Below are 12,845 nucleotides of genomic sequence, written 5' to 3' on the forward strand. Positions count from 1 at the left end.
GACAAGTCTCTGACTCTCAAATGCTTACAAACCAGTCCTGGGCAGCTAAACGGGTACATCCTTGAATATCACTCTGAATAACTTTTTTCCTTCTTTTCAAATAGCCATCTTTTATGGCAGATATTGTTTATAGATTATGTTAATGGTTGCTTAACTTCATTTATCCATTAGTCATGGAGTTCTGGAATATAAGACCCAGCACGAGAACCTGATAGGAGTAAGGTACATCATTCAGGGGTGATGAACTGGCAATCAGATGCAATAACTGCATGGGACTTTGGTTATCTCCTTATGGAGAGAGGGAGGCCGTTTTGGTTAAAGAAGGAGACACATTGGGGTGCCTGGGTGGCTCAGTGGATTAAGCCGCTGCCTTCTGCTCAGGTCATGATCTCAGGGTCCTGGGATCGAGCCCCACATCGGGCTTTCTGCTCCGCAGGGAGCCTGCTTCCTCCTCTCTCTCTGCCTGCCTCTCTGCCTACTTCTGATCTCTCTCTGTCAAATAAATAAAAAAAAAAAAAAAGGAGACACATTATACTACTTAGAGCATTATTTAAATTGTAGGTTTGAGACAAGATTTTTGTGTATGTGTACCTGTGCATGTGTCACCCACAAGCTTGACTTCATGTTCTTTGTTTGTTGCTTTTGCAGCCAGTCTTCTTGTGCTTCCTTCTATTAATTGAATACAAAATTTGGTTTGAATACATCTTTCCCCCATTCTCTCAATTCAAGTGATAATGGTATAGCTAGTTCTAATACTACCTACCAACTCTAAGGTGGACATAGGTCCAAGCAAAGCAGAAAACTTTCCAACCATGATGATTGATACAAAAGCTGGACACAGAATCCACACTTTGACCCTGACAGTCAGGTACAGGACCCTTGCTAGAACTGTTAAAAAAAAAAAAAAAGACAAAAGCAGCACTCTGTCACTGCCGTTGCTAAGTTGGGATGATATAAATTTGGAACTGTTGTGAGCTACCACAAAAACAGAGCCTACCTGTGAAAGAAGCAGAGTTAGGAACCAACATCTCGATGATCTGTGCAGTTTCTGATACCCACTTCTACCTAAAGGAAAAAGGAAATATTATTATATAAGGATCCCAGGGATTAAAAAAAGTAGACTGCATATCATCAGAAATGATACATTTCCTTTCCTTTTTCTTTTTGCTCAAGTTACTTTGAATTGGATTTCTATTATTTGTATCTGAAAGAATCTTGTATAATACAGCTCAACACTTAATGAGTAAGAATTAAGACGTGTAAAGTCACACTAAAGCTAGAATTTGGACTTCATACTGTTTATATTTTATAAATTAAAAAAAAAAAGTCTATGGCTTCCTCTTTGTCGGGTTTGGCATTGTATAGGGATAATAAGAATGCCACACAAAACACTTTCACTGGTGTTCTCTTTTTATATCCAAGGAATCAGTCTCAGGCCATTTGATGCAAACATCATACCAGCAGTCACATCCTTTTCACTTTCGTGCTTGTAAAGTGAGGCATTGGATTTGTAAAACTCTGGGAGGAATGAAGAACCTGGATGAAAAAAGAGAGATATACATTCCTATAACATGTTGCAAATTCACCAGGGTTCCGGGACCCACGTGAGGAGAAAAGAGGTTGAATAAGGTTATTTTCAGTGAGCTGAAAACATTGTACTTTAATTATAAAATTGCAGGTTAAATAAGCTAGCAAAAAGGAGGACAGGAAATTAAGACAGAGGCAGTTTGGGAACCAAGGGATTTCTCTAGTCGCTGTAGCAGATGCTGGATTTCCTGCTGAGTTCCCTCAGAGATGTCTGCATGCATAAAGTCAGATTTCTTGAATAAGCTCAGGAATTCCATGATATTTTTTAGATTATATACTACACATAAAATGATTTGATTCCATTCTGGAAAAACAATGTTCAATGAAGCCAAGCAATTCTTTGGTCTATAAAATATTGGTTTGATTGATTAAAATGAAATATAATAATTTCAATTTGTTGTTTGGGTATCACATACAGTTAATATCTTTGGTCCTTAAATCACAGTGATTCTATATTTTTTTTAAACGGACAAAAAGTAAAAGTGTCTTACAATCTTTCTTCCAAAACTCAGCTACTTGCTTCACCAGAATTGCAGATGATTTTATGGAATTAACTAGCCCAGTAAGTCAAATGTTTTATTCAGGCATTTTGTGTCAAGCTAGCTACGTGTTAAGGTAAATGGTTATAGCACAGTATTGGAATAAAAAATAAGAATAATAAAAATTTTTCCTGGAAAAGAAAAATTCCAAGAAATGCCTACAATTAACTGCTTCTATTTTGTGAAGCAAAGATAAAAACAATCTGGATCACACAGGAAAGGATGTATTTCTATTCCTTTTATATTATTCCTCTGGATTTTGCAGTTTGTCACAGCTTTTAATATGCAGGTTGAGAAACAATTTTTAGAACTTACAAACAGAACAACTTTAGCTTCCATCAGACCCTCTGCTCTTTGAAGTCCACATAGTGGCCACATCAAGTACCCACAGCATTATGTTTGCAGTCTGTTTTCTCTGACCCATGGGAACCTTTGCAATGATGATGTTGGCCCTTTGATGTCTACTCTCAAATTTTTTGATCTTGAAAATAGAAAATAAAGACACCTGCTTATTTCTAAAACCATTTTCACACAAGAAGCCTGTATTCACCTGCTGTTTATTTACTTGAATGGTTTTGTTTCTATTGAATATTTTCTATTTATAAAATGCAATAGAATCTAACAACTGTGTTATGATCTTTTGGGTTTCTTTTAGCACCCCAGTTAACTGGCTAGCAGCAACAGCAAGGTATTTGTGCAGTGAGAGCTAAGGGCCCAGAAAGTAAAATCAAAGGACCTGCTTAGGCAAGAAATGTTAACAAAACAGTATTCCACACGGTGTTTAGGATCAGTCCGGCAGGAAGATGACAGAGACAGCCTAGAAACCACATTATCATCCAGTTTGAACCTGTGAGGGTTGTGTCAGCTACTTACCCTAAAGGGGCCAAGGGTAGGCCACCACAAGAATGTTACTTTGGAAATATTGATTATTTTGAATCAAAAGATACTTAAGAAATAGCCAGTGCAAAAGAAACACTCTGACTCCCCACCCCCACTTTGTCTTCAGGAAGCAGGAAATAAATCTACCATATGAAATGTATCTTCTCTATACCAGGAAGTAATGAGACATCCTTATCACCAGAGAAGGGAATTCATAGCCAAGAAGGCTTGTTACTTTTTACAAATTTATTACCCTAACCCAAATTCTATTTAAAATTACTTACTAATCAAAACTCCCAAAGTCAAGTTTTCTTTGTTCTATTAATTCTTCATAGATTTATTGTGTCTTTGTCTAAAAAGTATAAAAACTGTCTGCCTTGATTATTACTTTAGGTCTCATTTGCATTATTGAGCATTTGTGCACACATAATTTTTTTTCCTCCTGTTAATTCATTTCATGTCAATTTATTTCTTAGACTACATGGAAGAATCTTGAAGCATAGAATATTGAATACCTCCATCCTGTTCTGAGTTGATGGTCACTCTGCTGAGAAGCTCAGAAAATCAGACAAATTAGTGTCTAACTAAATTAAAACAAAGTACACCCACATAAAGGGAATCCTTTCCATTGCACCAACTATAGAAAATTAATGAGTTCCATTTTTAGAAGCACCTACCATGGAGGCTTAAGATTATTTGCAAAACTGATCTAGAATCCAGGAAGATTTGAGATATACTAACAAATAATAATTTCCAAATGGTACAATCATGACCTTAATAGAATGAAATTGTTTCCAAAATTTATTTCACTCAGTAATTGATTAAGAACCAGTATGGCAGTAATAGTAGCTCAAAAGATATTTTAGGAATTGGATATTTATAGGGCATTTTGATAAAGAAATTTTAGAAAAGATTACTAAATTAGATTTTTAAAAAATTGGTAAATATTATACAATTCACCTCTAGGGTTGATGTTTTTACAAAAGAAATTACTCATGTGTCTACAATATAAAAACCTCCAAGTTCACATGTATCTTCACTGTCTAAACTCTTAATAAATAATAAATAACAATGGCAAATAATCATACATTCTCTTAAATAGTTAACTGTTAGATTATTATGTTAAGCAATGTTTCTTTAAGATATTGAAAAGATATGTATTCTTTTGCCTTACTTATAGGTTTTGGGAGTCTTTTCCCAACAGTACGAAGCAGATAGGCAAGAAATAATCATGTTTAAACCAAGAAGTGCCATTATATCTTCAATGTGTAATAACCATAAATGATTAGTCGCCTCATTTTTCCTGTTGTGTTAACTAATAGTTTTAAAAGACTGCTCCTATTTATCACATGTTTTTGGCCTAAAATATTTTATAATTCTTTGAGGACAAAGTTTTCTCATTTTGTAATATTTGAAATCTTCGAAGGCATATGGATGAACTTGGTGCTAGGATATAAAAAGTGGACCATGTAATTTCAGATAAAAGATAAAGAATATAAACATTATTTTTTTTTCCTCCTGGTCTAGTGACTGTAATAGGAGGAACAAAAATTCGAGAGACACTGGAGAAGAATGTAACTCTGAAACCCAAGAACTTAGTGAAATCTTTCTCTAAGCTAGATTTGGATTGAATATTATGACTTCTAATAACAAACAAAATTTCCTGTGTTCCTTTAGTTTGAACAGTCTCTACATTCTCTAACTGTACTTTAGGTCCTATGTGGCCATAGCTAGTGCAAAGAAGAATCCAGGGACCAATTATATCCAGACACTGACTGACAATGATGTTTTGTGTGGCTGATTAATTTAAAGATTTTCTCAAAGGGAGACTGGGTGGCTCAGTCAGTTTAAGCAGGTGCCTTAGGCCCGAGTAATGATCTCAGGGTCCTGAGATGGAGCCCTGCATTAGACTCCCTGCTCAGTGGGTAACCTGCTTTTCCCTTTCAGTCTGCTTGCCACTTTCCCTGGTTGTGCTCTCTCTGTCAAATAAATAAATAAAATCTTAAAAAAAATTACAGATTTTCTCAAGAAGTTGTCAATTTCATCTTTGAATCTCCCTGGGATTAAACATGAGAATAGGCATAATGATTTAAATCTTACTTGAAAAACAAAAATAAACAAAATCATCCAGTAAACCTTGTTCTTATGTTGTTGAAAACAAAAAAACAGACATGATTTTTGTCTTTATAAAGTTGACATTCAGCAGCCAATTGGTAAGCAGAAAATTTCAAGGCCTGTGTTTAACAAATATGCAAATCAAGACAATACTTCTTCTGTCTCTAAAGATAATCAGTGAATTCGAATTTTACATATTGTTATGTAAAAGTGAATTTTCAATTTTCAAAATGTATTGTCAATCACACCAACAAGAAAAAGTATTAAAAAACATGTAATCATTTCAAAGGATACAGAAAAAGCATTTGACAAAGTACAATACTCTTCATGATAAAAATCCTCAACAAAGTAGGTTTATGGAGGGAACATACCTCAACATAATAAAGGCCGTATATGAAAAACCCATAGCTAGCATTATTCTCAGTGGTGGAAAACTGTAAGCTTTCACCTAAGGTGAGAAACAACACAAGTATGTCCTCTCTCACTGCTTTTATTCAATATAGTACTGGAAGTCTTATCCACAGCAATCAGAAAACACAAAGAAATAAATGGCATCCAAATTGGTAAGGAAGAAGTAAAACTGACTTTTTGCAGATGGCATGATATTATATCATGCCCTAAAGCCCTAAAAGACTCAAACAAAAAACTACTAGAACTGAATTGAACTGAATTGAACTGAAATGAATTCAGTAAGTTTGCAGGATACAAGTTGATATACAGAAATCCATTGCATTTCTATGCACTAACAATTAAGTAGCAGAAAGAGAAATTTTTTTTTACAGTTTAATTTATTTATTTTTCAGCATAACAGTATTCATTAGAAAGAGAAATTTTAAAGCAATCTCATATACAACTGCATGAAAAAGAATAAAATACCTAGGAATAAACTTAACCAAGGAGGTGAAAGACCAGTGCTCTGAAAACTCTAAAATACCGATGAATGAAATTGAAGCAACACAAATGGAAAGATATTTCATGCTCATGGATTTGAAGAACAAATATTGTTAAAATGTCCACATTACCCAAACCAATGTTTTTACCCAAACTGATTTTGTGCAATCCCTATTAAAATACCAACAGCATTTTTCACAGAATTAGACCAAATAATCCTAAAATTTGTATGGAACCTCAAAAGACCCAAATAGTCAAAGCAATCTTGAAAAAGAACAAAACTGGAGGTATGACAAGCCCAGATTTCAAGATATAGTACAAAACTGTAGTAACCAAAACAGCATGGTACTGGCACAAAAATAGACACATAGATCAATGGAAGAGAATAGAGAGCCCAGAAATAGCCCATGATTATATGATCAATTAATCTTCTACAAAAGTGGCAAGGGAGGAAAAAAAAAAAAGGAAGCAAGAATATGCAGTGGGGAAAAAATAGTCCTGAGCAAGTGGTTCTGGGAATGCTGGACAGGTACATGCAAAGGAATGAAACTGGATCACTTTCTTACACTGTACAAAAATAAACTCAAAATGGATTAAGGACCTAAATATAAGATCTAAAACATGAAAATCCTCAAAGAGAGTACAGGCAGTAATTTCTCTGACATTGGCCATAGCTACACTTTTCTAGATATGTGTCCTGAGGCAAGAAAAACAAAACCAAAAATAAACTATTAGGACTACATCAAAAGAAGGAGCTTCTTTTGGTGGAGGAAGCAATCAACAAAACTAAAAGACAGCCTACTGGATTGGACAAGATATTTGCAAATGACATATCTGGGTTATATCCAAAATATATAAAGAACTTATACAACTCAATATAAAGAACTTGTACAACCCAGCCCCCCAAAAAACAAATAATCAAATCAAAAAATGGTGAGAAGACATGAACAGATATTTCTCCAAAGAAGACATACATATGGCCACAGACACATGAAATGGTATTCAATGTCATTCATCATCAGGGAAATGCAAATTGAAACCAAGTGAAATATCACCTCACACCTGTCAGAATGGCTACAATCAACAACACAAGAAAAAATGTTGGTGAGGACGCAGAGAAGATATTACCCAATGCACTGTTGGTGGGAATGCAAAATGTTGTAGCCACTGTGGAAAACAGTATCTACATTCTTCAGAAATTAAAAATATAGACTTACCATATGATTCAGTAATTCCTCTACTGGGTATTTACCCAAAGAATATAAAAACACTAATTTGAAAAGATATATGCATCCCTGTGTTTACCGTGGCATTATTTACAATAGACAAATTATGGAAGCAGTCCTAGTCTCTATCGATAGTTGAATAGATAAAGAAGTGGAATATGTATGTAATGGACCATCCCCCAGCCATAAAAAAGAATGAAATCTTGCCCTTTGTAACAATATGGATGGATCTAGAGAGTATACTTTGAAGTGAAATAATTCAGCTAGAGAAGACAAATATCATATTATTTCAGTCATCTGTGGAATTTAAGAAACAAAATAAATAAATGAGGAAAAAAAGAGCCAAACAAAAAACAGACCTTTAACTGTATAGAAGAAATTGATGGTTCCTACAGGGGAGGTAGATGGGGAATAGGGAAAGTGGTACAGAGGGAAACATGTACATTTATCATAATGAGTACTAATATATGGAATTGTTGGATCACTATATTGTACATATGAAGCCAATATAATACTGTATGTTAATTATAGTGTAATTTAAAAAATGCTTTTGTTATTAGAACATTAAAAATAAACAAAAAAATTAAACATTCACTTATATGAAGCAATATTTACTGTCTTAGAAGTAGTTTATTAATCCTTAGTCTTTTCTAAGAAATAGTTCCTGTGTACAATTGTGTTTTTAAGTGTATGTGTGAGAAAAAAACGAAACTTTCTGTTTTTCTTTTAGAAGGTAAAATTCAGTCTGGGTAAGGTCAGAACTAGGAGAGCCAACTCAACTTGAAGGAATATCTGAGCCCTGACATCCCTGACCTGTGACCTATGATCTAGAGGAGATCCCTTCAAAGTACTATATGGCCTAATAATTCTCCAGTGGGAATGTAGAGCCTTGAGAAGCAGATGTGAAGAACATCAAGAAAGAAGCAATGTTTATTGCAGCTGGATTGCTATCATGTAGGGAAACTGAGTTTAGCAGGTTATTCAGAGTACCAAGTGTAAATGCTCAAAAAACGAAAGAAAAAGTTCAAAAAGTAACATAGAATAGTGTGCATGAAATCAGGATTTTTGCATATTAAACAGCAGACTTTGAAAAATCCTGAGGAAGCCTGATTAACTACTATAGCCAGGATCACTCTAGATTCTTTTCAGCCAACCCCATGAGGATAATCAGAATTCACAGAGAAAAAAAAAAACAAAACAAATATTTGTTCGTCAAGCCTGGAATGTACCTAGAGGGGAAAGAAGTCAAGCAGGTCACAGGAATGGGTCAGTAATAGAGATAGGTTGTGTGACATGATGTTGAAAGGACAGGAGAAGAAATACAGATAGGGTGAAACCAATTGGTAGGATTTGAATGAGCCATTTGAAAGATAAGACAAATGATGATGTCACCAAAATGGGGATGGCATCAAAATACTTAAAGACAAACCTTCACGTACATGGATAGATAAATAATAACTGATACTACAGGAGTTCTAGGAAAAGAGAGACCATCTGGGCTAAAATATTTGAGAATGGGCTCATCACAGTGGATGCATCTTCAGGTTTTGAAAATTGTTAGGACTTTACTAGACTGAATAGGAAAATTGTTACAAAACAACTAACAAAGAAACCTCTCTAAAACAAATAGCAACTATAAAAAGCAATAAACTTGCCAAATTTAAAATAAAATATACAAGAGACAATAGAAAACCAGAAAAGTGTAAAATAGGAATTTTTTTTTTAGTTTTGTACATCTCTTTGCTTCTATTAAGTGTATTTATTATGCTTGCAGTGGGATGCCCATCAGAAATAGGAACTTTTTTCAAATTCCAAAAAAAATCCTCTAATTGCTAAGTATGTCATAATTAATGTAAAGGAAGATCAAGTCCAATAAAACATTTCAAAAAAGGATATTCTAAGATTTGATCTAAATGATAGCTACATGCATTGCAGTTAAATAAGCCCAATCACACCTATCATTTAAGATTGTGAATACCTGCCCTCCAAGGTATTTTCACTTCACAGTGGTTACTTAAGACCTTTAAAAACTGTTAAGTCAACGTTGATGGTGAATGGTATTAGATTTTTAAAATTTCCATTGAGATTGAGGGAAACATTCAGTAAAGTTATGACAAGTCTGTTTTTTGGATCTTAAGTGTGTTAGAAAATAACACTTTTACTGCATAAAAGCCCTAATAAAGTGCTTGAATCTATTATGTTAACTAAATGGAAGGATAATGACTTAATGAAATTTTAGGTAGGGTTCTGAAGGAATTAAATATGGAGAATTAAAATACACTTAGTGAAATTTAATTCCCCAAATTATACCATATAAATGACAAAAATATATAAACCAATAAAAATAACTTATGACCCCTACATGCTATTACCATATTCCTACCTAGAAACCTCAGATTAAACAGAATTACCAGGACACTATTTCGGGGGTGAGGGATTCTTTTTTGTAATGAATTTCAGTTTTTTTCCTAGTCCTTGTATTTTTTAGTGTACTTTATGAAGGATGAAAAGTTAAGTTCATTTTCTCATTAGATTCATTCTTTTCCATTGGCAGACATCAACTCTCCCCATTACTGAGCCCTCACTTCAGATGTAAGTGTGTGTGTGGGGGGGGGGGTCTCTTGTCCATCAACTCTCTGTTAAAGTTCATGATTCTTCAATCAGACAAACTGAGTATCTACTTAAAGCTTTAAAAAATTTGTATGAGACAAAATTGAATTCAAAGCAAACTGAATGATACAGAAAGTACCGCTTTATAATTCACAAGTCCACAATGAGAACATAGTTGTCATAAATATTAAAATATCATAGCATCAAAATACTTATAGACAAATCTTCAAGTGCATGAGCAGATAAATAATAATAGATACAGAAATGGGGATGTGTCTCTTTTTACCTCATGTTAGATTGTCTAGACAAAAATAAAAGTAGATAAAAGTATCTATAAAAGATAGAGGGGGGGGCGCCTGGGTGGCTCAGTGGGTTAAAGCCTCTGCCTTCGGCTCAGGTCATGATCCCAGGGTCCTGGGATCGAGCCACGCATCGAGCTCTCTCTCAGCCTCGCATCCTCAGAGAGGAGCCTGCTTCCTCCTCTCTCTCTCTGTCTGCCTTTCTGCCTACTTGTAATCTCTGCCTGTCAAATAAATAAATAAAATCTTAAAAAAAAAGATAGAAGGGATTTTAACAAAGGTATTGATAAGTTAAATGGGTATAGATCTATAAACATATGTAGTACAAAAAAGAACTCATCTATGGAATATTTGTAAAGATGGTCTACATATGGAATTCAAAGAAAAAGTCATTTAATTTCAAATTTGAAATAGCATAGACTACATTATCAGATGATAATATATTCAACTGAGGCTACCCTTCTGGGACACTATACAGAAACCACATCCACACCTTGCTCCTGTTGGTAGGATTCAGGAGTCCAGGGATTTCTTTAGGTGGAATAGCTGTTACTGACCAAGTTTTTGGCAACACAGTTTGCTTAAGATCCTAAAAGGCATCAAGATTTTTGACTCTGGTCAATTCCATAAGAATGAGGAAACTGTATACAGAGACAAAGATCTTAGCCTGAGAAATTTTATCTTCTGGCTACTCATCTTTTTCTCAACCCATTTGTCAGTTTGGAAAATTGCCACTAATGTTGCACTCCTTTTGTTTGGCAGGGAAAGCTTAAAAAAAGTAGTGTTGGGGAAATTTCTGGAACCTCAGTGTTATCAATCTCATATTTACTAATCTTACTGCTTCAATAATATATAGAACAGATTAGAGTTCATACAACAGAAATCACTCCTGCTAAGTTAAATAGAAAGGGATATAACAGAGGGAATTTGGTGCTTACATAATCACTGGGAGGGCTAAAGTTGAGTCTGGCAGGCTTTAGGCTGAATTTCTAGGAAAGACTCACAGAACAGCATTGCAGAACTGGTCCACAAATAGCTGCTACCTTTGCTGCAGCCAGGAAGCTGAGGGACTGGAAGCCATCATTACAGTAGTAAGCTGCAGGATCTTGCCATTCTGACACAACCTGGCCTGGCCCAGGTAGTTACTTGCCTCTCAACACTTACAAAAACAACAACAACAACAACAACAAAAACCCTAACTAATTAAAGTAACATTATACTGTGTTTTTGGTAAGTAATTGTTGCATTCTAAATTAAATATCCCCTCTTCTGTAACCATGAAGATTTCATTCTAAATAGTAGTCATGTAACCCTTAACAAAAGGGAACAAAATATTTGAATCACCAAAGAAAAAAATTAAAAAGCACCATGGCTTTGATTCATCATTTTATTTATTTATTTATTATTTATGAGAGATGCATTGTTGTTGTATGGTTAAGCAAAAGGCTTTGAGGTCATATAACTTGAGTTCAAACTCCATTATTAACTGTGAAAGCCTGGGGCAATTTAATCATGCTAAGCTTTAATTTCCTTATCTGTAAAATAGCATGATAATAACAGTGACACCTCATGGAGTCATTATATAAATTAAATAAAATGGTGTCCTGAAGTGCTTAAAAATGTTACCCGGCACATCATAAACCGTCAATGATGGTGAGACAGGTTTTATTATCACCACCTTATTACTTGCTCTTCCTTCTTTTTTCAAGTACACCATCTCTTTAAGTCAAAATCTTACATCTGCCACGATGATTCCAGAGGCAGTTGACTTCCTAAATAACAAAATCCATCGATCTTTTCTCAGTCCACATGATCTTGTTTTCTCTCCCGACTTTGACATTGTTCATCATTTTCATCAATTCTCATCACCATTGACACTGATGGCATTATCAGCTTTCATTCTTTCCCCTGATTCCACACTTCATAATCTGTCCGAGTAACTACAGCAATATATGTAGTTATATTTTCCTTTTCCATCTATCATCCTGGTGCCAACCCTCATTATCTTATGCCTGTGCATTTTTTTATTCACTTATTGACAGCTTACTCTTTTTCATTATCTCTGCTTCAGTTAATTTTGCATACCAACTGACAAATGAATATCTTTAAAATACTGATTATGTCATTCTCATACTCAGATCAGTGACTTTCTATTGCCTTAAGTTCAAATACATTGGTCTGGTTTTCAAAATGTTTCTCAATTTGATGATTCTCATCCTTGTATCCAATCATTTTATGAAACATGGTGCTCATTAAATATTATGCTTTTTTGAGGTCTTTCTTCATACAGAAAGTTGCCTAGAATGCTCTCTCCCTAGCAATTTCCACCTCCTAAATTCTTACTTATCCTTCAAGGTCTAGTTAAAATGCTTTCTCCCCTTGGAAGATTTCTCTGCTAACTCCAATTAGAAGCGATCCCTCCCTTTTTACAACACTAGAGATTTATATCCATCATCAAGTGCGTCATATGTGTATCCAATTATTGGTAAACATGACCTAACTACTATACTATACCAGAGTCAGAAAACTTCCTGAAAGGCCAGATAGTAAACACTTAAGTAAATATGGTTTAAGGACCACGTAATCTTTCTCACAACTACTCAACTCTGTCTTCTTAGTGAGAAAGCAGCTATAAGAAATATGCAAAAATGGTCATGACACTTTCAAATAATACTTTATGTACACACCAAAAAAAAAAC

The 12,845-nt window shown here is 34.5% G+C and overlaps 1 pseudogene; it reads right to left on the reverse strand.

Annotated features, from left to right (window-relative positions):
• Nucleotides 1-11,986, reverse strand: part of LOC123954939 — a 133,123-nt pseudogene extending 121,137 nt beyond the window's left edge.
• Between the last annotated feature and the right edge of the window lie 859 nt (nt 11,987-12,845).

This window comes from Meles meles, chromosome 1 (assembly GCF_922984935.1).
Source record: "Meles meles chromosome 1, mMelMel3.1 paternal haplotype, whole genome shotgun sequence".
Classification (NCBI taxonomy): domain Eukaryota; kingdom Metazoa; phylum Chordata; class Mammalia; order Carnivora; family Mustelidae; genus Meles; species Meles meles.